The sequence below is a fragment of the Coloeus monedula genome (genome assembly GCF_965178545.1).
Source record: "Coloeus monedula genome assembly, chromosome: 4".
NCBI classification, from domain to species: domain Eukaryota; kingdom Metazoa; phylum Chordata; class Aves; order Passeriformes; family Corvidae; genus Coloeus; species Coloeus monedula.
Genome location: NC_138784.1, coordinates 3,843,964 through 3,856,589, shown reverse-complemented (window position 1 = coordinate 3,856,589; position 12,626 = coordinate 3,843,964). Strand labels below are relative to the sequence as shown.

General features: G+C 41.6%; 1 protein-coding gene across 8 annotated transcripts in view; it reads right to left on the bottom strand.

Moving 5' to 3' along the window:
• Positions 1–12,626, bottom strand: part of CALD1 (caldesmon 1) — a 177,422-nt gene that overhangs the window by 129,638 nt on the left and 35,158 nt on the right. The window contains exon 2 of one of the 8 annotated variants that reach the window (XM_082280726.1): positions 10,314–10,398. The exons of the other annotated variants lie outside the window; for them this stretch is intronic. The gene's annotated coding sequence lies outside the window, so the exon portion shown is untranslated. The remainder of the gene's footprint in view (positions 1–10,313; positions 10,399–12,626) is intronic. 8 annotated transcript variants of the gene reach the window in all.

Genomic DNA, 12,626 nt, shown 5'->3' with positions numbered 1-12,626 from the left:
ACAAAATACACCACTCAAAACTCATTTTAAACAGTAACCTCCACTTTGGACCAATAGAATGAACCCAATCAGCTGCTGACATTTTTCCAGTCTATCTTCTGTACTATTTAATATATTTTTTGATACTACCTGCCAGTTTCAGCCTAAGTGCTACTTGTGTGTCTTCAGCAAGGACAGCAGGAAGCTGGAGCTCCTCACAAGACCACAGGATGGAGGAGGAAGTGCATGGTCATTGCCTTCTCCCAAGAAGCACTTGCAGACAGAGGTTCCTAAGGATTCAACTGGCAAGGCAGCAAATCCTCATAGCCAGAAGGTATCAAAAATCGATGGCAGATGTAACAAAACCAAAACCCAAGATACATTGACTATGGACGCTGTTAACCATAGATAACAATCAAACCAACATACAAAACCCCAATCTAAAGCCAGTTTGGGATGGCTGTATAAGTATAATGAATTCAAGATGCAGGGGGGTTTTTTGCCAAGCATACAGTTCTAAAGTCCATTAATTCAATTTCTTTTCCTTAAAAAAAAGGAATCTGAACCTGAACATGTAAAGAAATACAATGGACAGTTACCAGCTTTGACTTTCACTGCATACCTATTTCCTGTCCTTGAAATTCTCCCCTTAACCACTACTGTTTCCACTTGAACTTCCCCACATATTTAATTTGCTTATAAAATTCCTTTTCCTATTATTACACAGCTCTGATCTTGTTTGGATCACCAGCATAGCACGAGTTGATATCAGCTATAGCTGCCACTCTACCAGCATCAGCATCCTGCCTCCAAGAGTGGCTATAAAATATTTGTAAGGAGATGAAACTAATCCACAATTTACCTATCAAATCATGCAATAACAAGCAGGATAAAAACAGGAGAAATTCTTTTTCTGTATCCCTCAGCATTCAGCTTACAGTCTGGAGCATGACATGCACTTAACTTTTAACTTCACGTGCACATCTACACATTATTAAGAGTCACAAAACAATCTTTTTTTATATCCAAGCTACTTAATCAAATTCTTAGGATGATTAAAATTCTGAAATAAATATGATAGGGGATGAGGAGTGGGGAAGGGAAAACAGCAATAGGGAGACTTTTCTCCCCAAAACACAAGTAAATGGAGTACTAACTCTTGAGCTCACCCTGCTACATGCCACAGGCTTATGGAAGGAGGGACATAGAAAAAAAAGACATCTAAAGCAACACCATTATTCCATCCCAAGGGCAACACAGGTGGACTATAATTTATCAGTGCTTCAAAACATCTGCCTTTTATACACAAAATAGGAGGCAAGACCCAGAACACACACAGATCTCAGCTTCATACTGCTGTCTCATGTCTAGGAAAAAAGAATCAAATCGAAAAATCTCCTACTGGGTTATTTAGAAGTCCATTGAAGGCTTTGAAGCCTGGGTCCAAGCTGTAGCCAGCTCATCCAGACTCATTCTTGAGCTTGGATTTTCTGAGTTTGGATTCTCTGTGAGCCCAGCCAGCCCATTCCTTCCTGCTGTCACAGCCACACTCAGTCATACAGGTGACTCCTTTAGCAAAGTCACCTGGCCTTCAAAGCAACCGTCTACAAGGGTCTGAGACCCCTTTGCTCAAATCAGGACTCTTTTCCCTGTAGCAATGCCATTATTATTTAGACCATAACCCGCTTTAGCAAGTCAGCCACTGGAAGCCTTTTCTGGACACCAGGCTCCAAACCCAGCCCTCTCCTAAACAGAATCTAAGACCTCTGGAAAAGTGAGTCCACATCTCTGCTCCCTCTCTGCACAGGCCTATTTTTGGGTGAGCTGGAAACACTTCAGGCAGGAATTGCATTTCACTGAATATTCACACGATCGGTTGTACAGTGTCACTGACATGCAAATACACCTCTGGCATAACCAAACACAGAACGGAACAGAACCTAATCTGGATATGTCAGGTCAGGTTATTCCAAGTGGGAAAACTGAGCTACAAAAAAACCAAGGCATCTTGCTGAATATTCCTGTATCTGCTCACAGAGCTCAACCCAGTCCTGGTGTGACACCAAACCATGCCATAAATCAAGTCCCTCCTGATGGGAGAGAATTTCCTGAAAGTCCTTGCAAAGAGTTTCGGAGATAAACCAAAACTTTTCCTGGAGTTTCAATGCTGCTGGATAGTTGTTTATTAAGTCTTATCAGAGGAACAGAGCCACCAGCCTGACCCAGGTACAGCATAGAGCACAGAAAAGCAGGAGAGGAGTCTCTAATTATCAAGATTTACACAGCCTTTTAAAGATAATTTAACCAATAGTTACTAAAAAGGTACATTATTTTCACTTTCCTACCAATTATTCAGTAACACGGGCAGGAACTGCAGAATTCTCTATCCAATCATTCCAAACTACTTTTACTGCAGAACATGGAGTAGTAGAAGAAAGAGAAAAAGGTTTAGAGAACAACAACAATCCTCCATTTTGATACTTTTTACTCTTATATATTTACTACAAAGAGAAGCCCAAAACCTCTAAATTTTTCACCCTGTGACAATCTTACATAGCAGTCTATCACCTAATTCCCACCACTGTATTTCCTAGTTCCTGCCTGATCGTTGGTAATTTTTTCCAAGGTTGGAGGTTAAAACAGTGTTATTCAGGGGGGTAAGAACCCTTAAAAACAGGCAGAGAAATATTCTCGGCACTCTGGGTTCCTACACTGGTGGTTTAGGATTAAACCCAGCAAAGGTCCACATGCACTTGATAAGTAATTCAGTAATAAGTGAATTAGTTGTGGCAGAAAGAATTTCTGCTAAGGCTGCTCAAAGCCATCCCAAACAGAGGCTCCACTTCCCACAAGTGCAGCGTGGGTCACTTCTGTTTCTGTGCCACGTCTCCCCTGCCACAATCTCCCCTCTCACTGCTGAGGAGATGCTGTCCTCTGCTCCTATCCATGGTTCAAAATATGTTTTACTCCAATCAAATACAAGTTCTGTACAACCTTTTTTTTTTCATATCCATTATAAGGGGTCATTTGGGGGTTTGCTTGGTTGGGGTGTCCTTCTGTTTGCACATTTTATGTGCAAGTTGGACAGTGTAGAGAGGAGCCATTTAGATCCAAATCAGAGCCTCCTATGTTCCTCTCACAGTTCAAGTTGGATCAGACTTCAGATGAAATTGTGCCAACGTTTCAAACTGCTCTCAGAAGATTTGAGCTGGAATATCTTCTGGACAGTAGCTGTTCTTGGGAAGTCCCCCTAATGCCAAAATTCCATAGAAATGCTTCTTGAATTGAACTACAGCCCTACAGCAGAGCTCCTTTCTGTAATGGATCTAAAATGGAAACCAACAGAAATGTTTCCTTTTTCATTTCCCTTAAGTGGATTCAGTATTGAAGCTGCATTACTATTCATTTTGTTTTAGTGTGATGTGAGCATGAAAATCAATCCCCCAAAATCCCCTCCCTCCTACCCCAAGAGTTCATGCATCCTTGCATACCCTCCTTACAATTTTTAAACATTTCATGCACCTTTCAGTCCTCATCCATGGCTCCAGTCTACAGAAAAGCCTTTACTTGGGCAGTAACTTTCACACAAGTGGGTTTCTAACCTTCCAAACACCAAATTCTACAAGCAGCTATGTGCAGTGGAAAATTCAACTATCACTAAGAAAGCTTTTTTTCAACTGCTTATCCTCAGCCACCTCAGAGAATTCACCTCCAAATATAAACTTTGCTTACTAAAACTGTAAATCATGCATGGCTTTATAAACCTCAGGGACCACCACTGCAAATTTCCCAGCTCACATAAGCAGTACTGTACCTGGTTAAGAAGACTGCCCATGAATGAGCCTGAATTTCAGGTGTGTTACAATACTCAGACCCCCTCACCAGGTATATAACACTAATAAAGACCAGGTCCTCACAAATTATCATCAACTGAATGTTACTGTGCTGAAAACTTCACCAGATTTATATCTTAAAAACGATGGGTAGAGGTGGAAAAGTCTGCCTCCAGCTGCTTCACGCAGCAAATGCAGGGGTTTTTAACCTGATAAATCCATACGCTGCGCCAGTGAGGGGATTCACCAGCCTGGGTTCAGAAGAATCATTTGTGATGTGTCATAATTTACATGAGTTCAGAATATATGCAAAAACTATTTTATTCTCTCCATGCCTCACTCCTAGCTCTGCTACATTTTTTGCATTCATTCTGTGCTGATATAAACATGCCTAAATAAAAGACAGGCTTACTTCCTTTTCCAAGACTCTCAACCAAATGTATTCTTGCTTGTGCTGGTCTTTCAAATTAAAAATCAGCAGCTGGGTAAAACAACAAAGCAAACTTGGACGTGTTAAAACCATATTCTCAGTGGGTCTCTAGTGAACTTTAGAGAGGTTACACTCAATAAAAAGTTCATTATTTTCATTTGGTTTAGTTCCCCTCTTCTTTTAGCAAATAAATCATTATACAGAAACAGGATTTTTATTGATGGCCCTCCTCAACTTCCACAAGCCTGGACAGCATAGGCTTACAGGTCATGTAATGTGGTTTTCTGCAGCCATTTGCCCAAATATTTTACATTTCCACTTCTTTATGTCTTCCAGATCATGCACAAACTTGAACCAACCCTCACAGCCTTACCAAATGCAGCTACTATGGTGTAATTATCCACTAACACAGCCATGAGGGTCAAGTAGTCAAAGGACTTGTGTAAGTTCATACACACCATCAGCAAAAAGCTGATGAGATGATGTGATGATTCCAGCCCTCCTGGCAGCACGGTGCCGCCTTGAGCTACAAGCCACAGGCACAGATTCAGCTACTTCTGCATCTTTGAAAAACGTCACCAAAATTTGTGATCAAAAAACTTAAATTTGGCCTTGGTTTTTTTGCAGTAGGCATCAAATAATGCATGATGGGGTAGCAGAGTCCATACAACACTAAGTGAAACACAGAGGGCAGAAAGGTGATATCCCTAATACAGCTCTGTGGTGATCACACCTGGAATACTGCACTCAGCTCTGGAGAACTCATTTCCTGAATGACAATAACAACCCAGAGAGCCATAAAAGTGTTAAGCAAGCAGAGAGGGCTGACTTACTAAGAGATTAAAAGAGCTACAGATGCATCAACTAAGCTTTAAGTAGGGGATGTGACAACTATCTGCAAGTATTAGAACAACATTAGCAAGGACAGAGAACCATTTTAGTGAAAAAAAGTTCACAGCTACAGGGACCAGCAGTAAATTAAAAATTATAAAAACATTAACTGATGAAAAAAAATAATTTTAATAACAAAATCTGCCAGAGTACAGGGTAGACCTGATAATATGCTTAACCCACACTACTGCTTCCCAAATTCTCATCCCTTAAGAACAAGAAGTTGGCAGTTAAAGATTGGAGACTTTCTGTTTTGGAATTTCTCCAGCAGAATATTCTATCCCTTGTTGGGGAAGTTTCAGACATCCTTACCTCTGAAGCAACACAGGTCAGGCCCATTGTTCTTGCACCCCCAGGTAGTTTTGCTCCATAAGCCAAACTCAAGCAAATCTTGAGAGTCACCAATCCAGTGTTCTGCCTTCCCTCTCTACTGGGACTGCCATGCCTTGGATGAGCCAGCAAAGGGAGCGGGAATGCTCATGTCAGAGCCAGCCAGGCTCACTTTACTCTGTTTTCACCTGAGTAACAGCACAATATAGAAATACTGGGATCTGATTTACAGGATGATCAGTATCTACAGATGAAAAGCACAAGGGAACCACAACCTTTGTTATAACAATGTCCTTTGTCTTGGGAAATGCTCTTTTTTTACCCTACTTTGAGGACAATGTTTAAAGGGTTCTGTTTGTCTTACTCTATTAAACCTGCTAGTTTTTAAGAGAAGCAGTGCCTGTCTACTGTATAAAATATGAGCACAAGCAATAAGTACATCGAAGGCCTATTGCTGGCTGGCCAATTTCCACGTATCCTAATATGGTTAAGAAAATGTTTGACTGGAGCCCAGAGCAGAGTGCCAAATTTAACAACTCTGCAGTGAGCAGAGTGCCACAGAGCCCTCTGCTTAGGCTCACTGTAATTTCAGCCTGGTGCAGTGGCTGCCTATTCACATGAAGTAGTCCATAATTGTACTTGTGCAGCGTTACAAAGCCCAGAGCCTTTTGTTCTCCCTGCCCTGCCAGGGGAGGTTGACGCTCGCTGCCGTACAAGGCTTTCAGAGACAGCAGCTCATTGGAGTGTTTCCCTTCTTGGGATAAATATATTAAGGAAATCCTGGGTATCCCGAGGATATAAAAGAACATGCACTGTATGAGGCACTCTGGGTTTGTGTAAATAGAGAGGTTTTCAAGGGCTCCAGCACAAGAACACACTTACTTTCTCTACTGCTAATGCACATAGGAGAGGTTTTACAATCCCAAACCTATATAAAGGACAGGTGTTTTCCTCACTCTTTTGCTACTACTGCCATTTATGAAACTTGGCAAGGTGCAGGCTGCTTACCTGCCTCTGAGCCCACTGCAAAATAAACCAACCTTGCCCACTCGTGTTAAGTACTTGCATTTCAATCTTCCAAATTTCACTGGGCAGCAAGTGGCTTAGGATTTTTGAAATAGCCAAGACAAAGGGTGACAAAGTAAATTAATCACATTATCAAGGTCAGTCTTCAAATCACACTTCAGCCTTCCCACTTACTCTTTTTTGAAATGCCACCAAAATCATTGCAAGGCCTGACAATAGAGATTTGTCAACAGAAGAAAAGGGGATCACTGAGCTTATATCACTGAAACTCCTCACTTTAGGCCTTAAAAGAGCAATGCTACCTTGATTATGCAAAAGGATTAGCTGGCCTCTCCCAGATCATTTCCTATGAGATCATATGCAGACTTGGAAACAGAAGGGACTGGTTTCAGGAAGTTTGGAAGCCTTTTATGGATTATATTAACAAGGCACAGGCTGTTCCCTAAAACTGATTGTACATCAAATTCCATTGCAGCCACATGCCCTTGGTTGGAATGCTTTAGCATATATGATAGTACCAACAGCCACCAAAAAAAGCAGCAATTCTGTCATTTAATCCCTGTGTCTTTTTTTTTTTTTTTTGAGTACTGGGTATTAATTGTAATTTTTAGGGGTACAGATAGCATACGAGAGGTTACAGTGGGAAATCTCTTCAGTTCTCTAAAGTTTCAAGTATCTTACAGAGTCTGGCTACAACTTTTTACAGTTCAGTACCTGTCTTACATCAGTAGAAATAAATGCTACACTGCAAGATATTGGAATGATACCTAATAGCTACTAGAAGTCAGCTTTACTTTTTCTTCTCTAGTAAGTACTAACAGAAAAAACACATCTACACAAAAGCACATCAGTGTTTGAAAAATACTTTCTCTTGTTATTTGAGGTCTCAGCTAATGTATTTATTACCAAACATTTTCCAGTCAGTTCAGTTACTATACATTTACTCTTGATACAGAAAATTAGAAAGCAAATCAGAAACTGCATTCCTTTTTCAAGACATAATGCTGTGCATTTGCTTATTTTTTAGGATTTTACAGCCAGGAGTTATTTTCCTGGGGATGCATATGGATGGTGCAGATGCCTGACATACACCAGGACTGCCCAGTGGTCCAGCAGAGTCCTGAGTCTGTAAAGACACCTCTAATGCTGTGCTTCTGTTTGGAAATGTCACAGCACTTACAGAGGCTCTGGCCTTCAGGCTCTTTAGCAAGGCTTCTGTCTCAGCTGGGTTTCATGTTAACTCTTGGGTGATGCATAAATTGCATGCTGAGCTTTGTGAGACCTACACTGGGAGAGGCTGAATTTCACTGCAGGAGGCAAGCTAGCCTGTTAAGGGAATTAGATAACACTCACCTATTTATTAGTGATGAGACCAGCAGATTTAGTTTGCAGTGGAAAGTAACACAACATTTTCAAACAGCGTCCCTCGAAGGAAACTCATAATCCTCCCTCCGATTTACAGGTGGGGAAAGAGAGGTGTGGGTAAATGAAATGCAGTTCCCTGCCCAAGCCCAGCTGGTCAAGAGCAGCACCTCATGCACCCCAGCTAAGTTCCTTTCCCATGGGGTTGCACTTTCTCCTGCCACCTCACTGATGCCATGGCTGGAGAACCAAAACATTTAGCATGAACATTCCCCCCCAGCATTAAACTGCCATCTCTTCCCAGAAATAAGACAACATTTTTGCTCTTGTTGGGACTGGAAAGAAATAAGAAGCACCTGAGCCTGAGAGGAGTGAAAACCTCAAATTTATTATAATTATTTTCTATCTGTTTAATAATGGTGTTCCCTGTGCCAAAGACAACACGACAATTAAAAGACAACCACTACCTTTGCTTAGTTTGGGGAATAACTACCCCTGATACAATCTCCCAGGAATCCATCCTTAGAGCCTTGCCCATGGCTATTTATAACTAAGTAAATGTTAGAGGATTCACATCTTTTGCCCTGAAAAAACAAGACCTTTGGCCTTAAAATTTCTCTGGAAAGTGTTTCAGAGAAGGCTGTTGCTCTGCAGCAATGTTTCCTTCCATTAAAATTCCCTCTTAAAATATATGGCCCAAAGGAGGAACACTAGACCCCAAATATACCACAAATATGGACAAGTCTGCCTGCAGGCATTTGGAGGCTGGGACTTTGCCCAAAACATTATCCTTCAAGAATTAACCAACTCTCTGTCAGCATAGTTAACAGCCTCAAAAAAAAACCCCAATTTACTTTGTCATGCCTTTCTCAGGACAGCTCACTAATTGAATATTGCACTGTTTATTACTGCTTAAGGTTCAATTATTCCCAAGGACTGAAACTGGAGCCTTTATAGATCTATGTGCAAATAAAAAAACTGTGTTTGGGAGCCAATATTGCCCAACAAATTCACTTTTAGGTTTCTATTCTCCTGGCTTTAGCCCAGCTCACCCTGCCTCTTCTTTCCCTCATCTCCTGACACAATCTGGGATAGCCAGAGGCCAGAGGAGCAGTCAGGGTCCAGCTGACCACAGGAACTCAGTATGTGCTCAGGACTTTGCTCTGCTTGGCTACTTGAATCTGCCTGTGAACACCAGTCATCAGAAAAGGTGAACAAGAAAAACGGTACTGAGGCAACAGAAGTCAGAGACAGTGAACTCAGAGACAGAAACTCACTAAAAGTGAATGCAGACACAACAGCCACCAGCCCTACCACGTGTATGGCCATAACTTCTTGGGATGCTTACAAACCTTCCCCTTATAGGAAAAGTCAACATCAGATCATGCAAGACACAGCCCCTGAAAGTGACAGTCACTCCAGAGAGGTGTTCAACAAGCAGGGAAACCATTCAAGGCAAGTCCTTTCCTCACCTCCTCATCAAGGTTGGCTTCTTCACTTAAATTTTGAATCCCTTCTGTTTTCCTTAGTTTTCACTGCTAAAACTCTGCATTGCAGTAGTATTTTATATACATGCTGCATCCTTTTGAATCAGTGAATTTGCTAGGCATGACATCATAACCTCCACCTGTGCAGTCAGAATGATGGAGTTTCCTCAGAGCAATTTGGGCTAAACAGCAATTATAAAATAAGTACAGCCTGGGAACATTTATTATTATAATCATCATTGCTTAGCAAGACTCCTATCAAGTGCTGAAGCAACAATCTTTTGAAAGGCAAATTTCCTCCCACCTGGCAAGCAGAACATTTTTTTACATGTCCCTATCAAACTAAAACCAGAACACCTGGGGAACAGAGAGTCATTGACTTCGCTGACATATTCAGCAGCATTATTATCTTAATGACATATAATGGTCTCCATATTCATAACCTCTCACCAGGAGAAAGCCTGGTGTGGCTGTTGAGCTGACCTCATTACCTCAGTCTGTACCCTGTGCGTGCAAAGATGGCCACATGTAGGGTTAATGACAAAGACACAAGAGTTAGGCCTTCCCAAGGGAAAAACACCCCCTTCCCACTCGGGTAATTTCCAGGAACCAGGAGATTAATATGGAGCCACAACATGGAAAAATTTCTGTGTTTTAGAGAGTTGAATTACCATGCCCATACTTACTTATAAACCTCAGCACGAAAAAAAAAGGGAAAAATCAAGGTGGAAGATTCCCAAATGTACAAGTAATTTCTGGCAGTCAGTTTGATCAAGGACTACCACAAAGTGTCTTCCAAAGCAGGCTGATCACTAACCCAAAGACTCTGGGTCTTCCATACCAGACTCTGAGCTTCAAAGGAAACTAAGCTAATACTAAAGTGCAGCTCATGATAGCAATTGTCTCAACTGAACAAAACATAGCTCCAGAAAAAAAAAAAAAAAAAAAAGGCAGCATAAACAGTATATATCTCACCAGATATGATGGCCCTGAGCCTGGAAGATGCTGCCTCTTCAGCTCCCAAGGGATTCTTTGAGTAACCCAATGGTTCTCACAGGCACTGGAAAGATAGAAGTGTTTACATGGGGGGAATGAAGAGGGCACCACAGGCAGAAAAACTTTACAGTTAGGATGATCTAGAAAGCAAAACAGGTCTTGATCCTTACTGCAGTTGCTAGATGCTGTTGCACCACTGACTAAACTGATTTGCTGCTCCTTTTCTTTTTCCAGTGACTCCTCTGCAAGGAAGAAACTCCCAAGCAAGGAAGGGCAGACCACTCTATGCATCTCAAGTCCCATTCAGGGAAAAGAGTGGCTTCCACTTGCAAGAAAAACTGCTCCTTTCACCTGATCCTGCTGCCATGACTGTAACCCAACCACAGTGTAATGCAATCCTGAGAACAGCCTGGGAAGCATCAGCCACAGAACTGAGAATTTTAATATCCAAACTGCACCGATTAATATGGAGCCAAACCTGATTACGCCCCCATTAATTGCTTCAGGAAAAAAAAAATCTGAGGGAATTCCCTATTTCTTTTGGCTGTGGACCAGCAGAGCTTCCTGATTGCTGGCTGCCTCCAGTCAAAGATGCAAAAACCTTCAGCTGTTTGAGCATAGCTGCTGGATTGCATTTACACAGCTTTCAGTGACAGGTTGTTTCTCTACCTGGACAGGTACTTTGACTGCAACAGTGATAGAACAGCCACCTTCGAGCAATAGCTGGAATAAATGGTAACTTAGACAGCATGTGGTGAGAAAAAATTGCCTCTGAGCGATGCCTCAGGGAGAACTGGAGGGAGTTCTTGGGAGAATAGACTCAGATCTGCAATTTGGAGTAACCTAAGCCAGCTGGGAAAGCTGCTCAGAGGCTCTGATGACTCCTATCCACTTCCATGTTCAGAGGCAGTAAAAAAGACAGAACTGTCAAATTTTCATACACTCAGAAGACAAAAGGCTGGAATTACAAGGTGCAGAAAAATTTACTTTCTCTGTTAAACCAGATAAAGATACCAAAAACAAGCTGGCTTCACAATCAGCTTTTAATTAGACAAATAGAGTTTACCTTCCCACCTAATCAACACAATCAGCAGGTGGGCTTAAGAGTATTCATTAGACTCATTGTCTTGAGCAAGAAATTTGACTAAACGCTAAAAAAACACGCTTTTGCAAGTGACAGTGCAATTTTACACCGTTACTTCTAAATCCAGAAGCAGCAGTGTCACGGGCAGGGAGGTTGCTTATTTTAGAGAATTTTGAGGTGTTTGTTTCAATTTTATACTGCCTGCCAATTGAGGTTTCTGAAGGTAGTGTGTGATGGAATGAAGAGGGCATCAGTCTCCTCCACACATGCAGCACTGTGCTCCACACCATGGGCTGAACACAACTGGCACCCTGTTGTTTTACAAAAACAACAAACATCTTTGTTGCCCCAAGATCACTGCTGTGTCCATCTCAGATGGCAGTTCCTCCAGGAAACTCTGTTCTGGACCTTCCCAACACTGTATCATAGTAAATACTGAGGAATCCACTTTTTCCTGAGGTTTGCCAAATCCGGCAGATCTGGTAAAAAGAATGCAGGTTCTTTTTGTGCAATGCATAAATCCAGGTTACAGGACTATCTCAGCTTTAATAAAATTCCCATAAAGTCAATGGCAGTTGCACGTTCTAACCCAGAGAAAATCCAGATCTATCCTTCCATCAGTAAAATGCAAACCTACTCCAATCCCCAATAAAACCCAAGGACTGTCATGCCATTCAGGAGTCATGTAGCTACATGAGGTGATCAGGTCTTTCAAGCAGGAGCTCTGCTTAACTTCGTGTAGCTGTGAAAAAACCAAAAAATGCCGCATCATTTACGTACAAAGAAGAAAATATAAATTCAGGTACATTGTAGTGCAGTTAAACAGCTTCAAGTTGTGTAATTTCCCGACTGCTGAGATGTTCTGCAGATAATGCTCTGAAGGTGGACATTAGTCTTAATCAGAAGAACATCTTGTTTTCTTTCTAAGGCTTTCGCTTAGCCCTATTTCCTGTGACACCTTCACACCAAGTCGTTCCTAAGTGCTCTCATTCACAGGGTACTTAAGCAAGTTCGCCCCACCAACCAAACAAGATTACTCACCTTCTTTAAATTAGGCACACGTTTGTTGAGGCAGAGCCAAAACACACACACATATTCCTGACTAAGGACATGTTTTTCTTTCATGGGCTGTTTTTAATCTCTAGTCCTAAGCACAGTGCTTAATAAAACTTTTAAGAAACAAATTCATTTTGCCAAATATCTTCAAG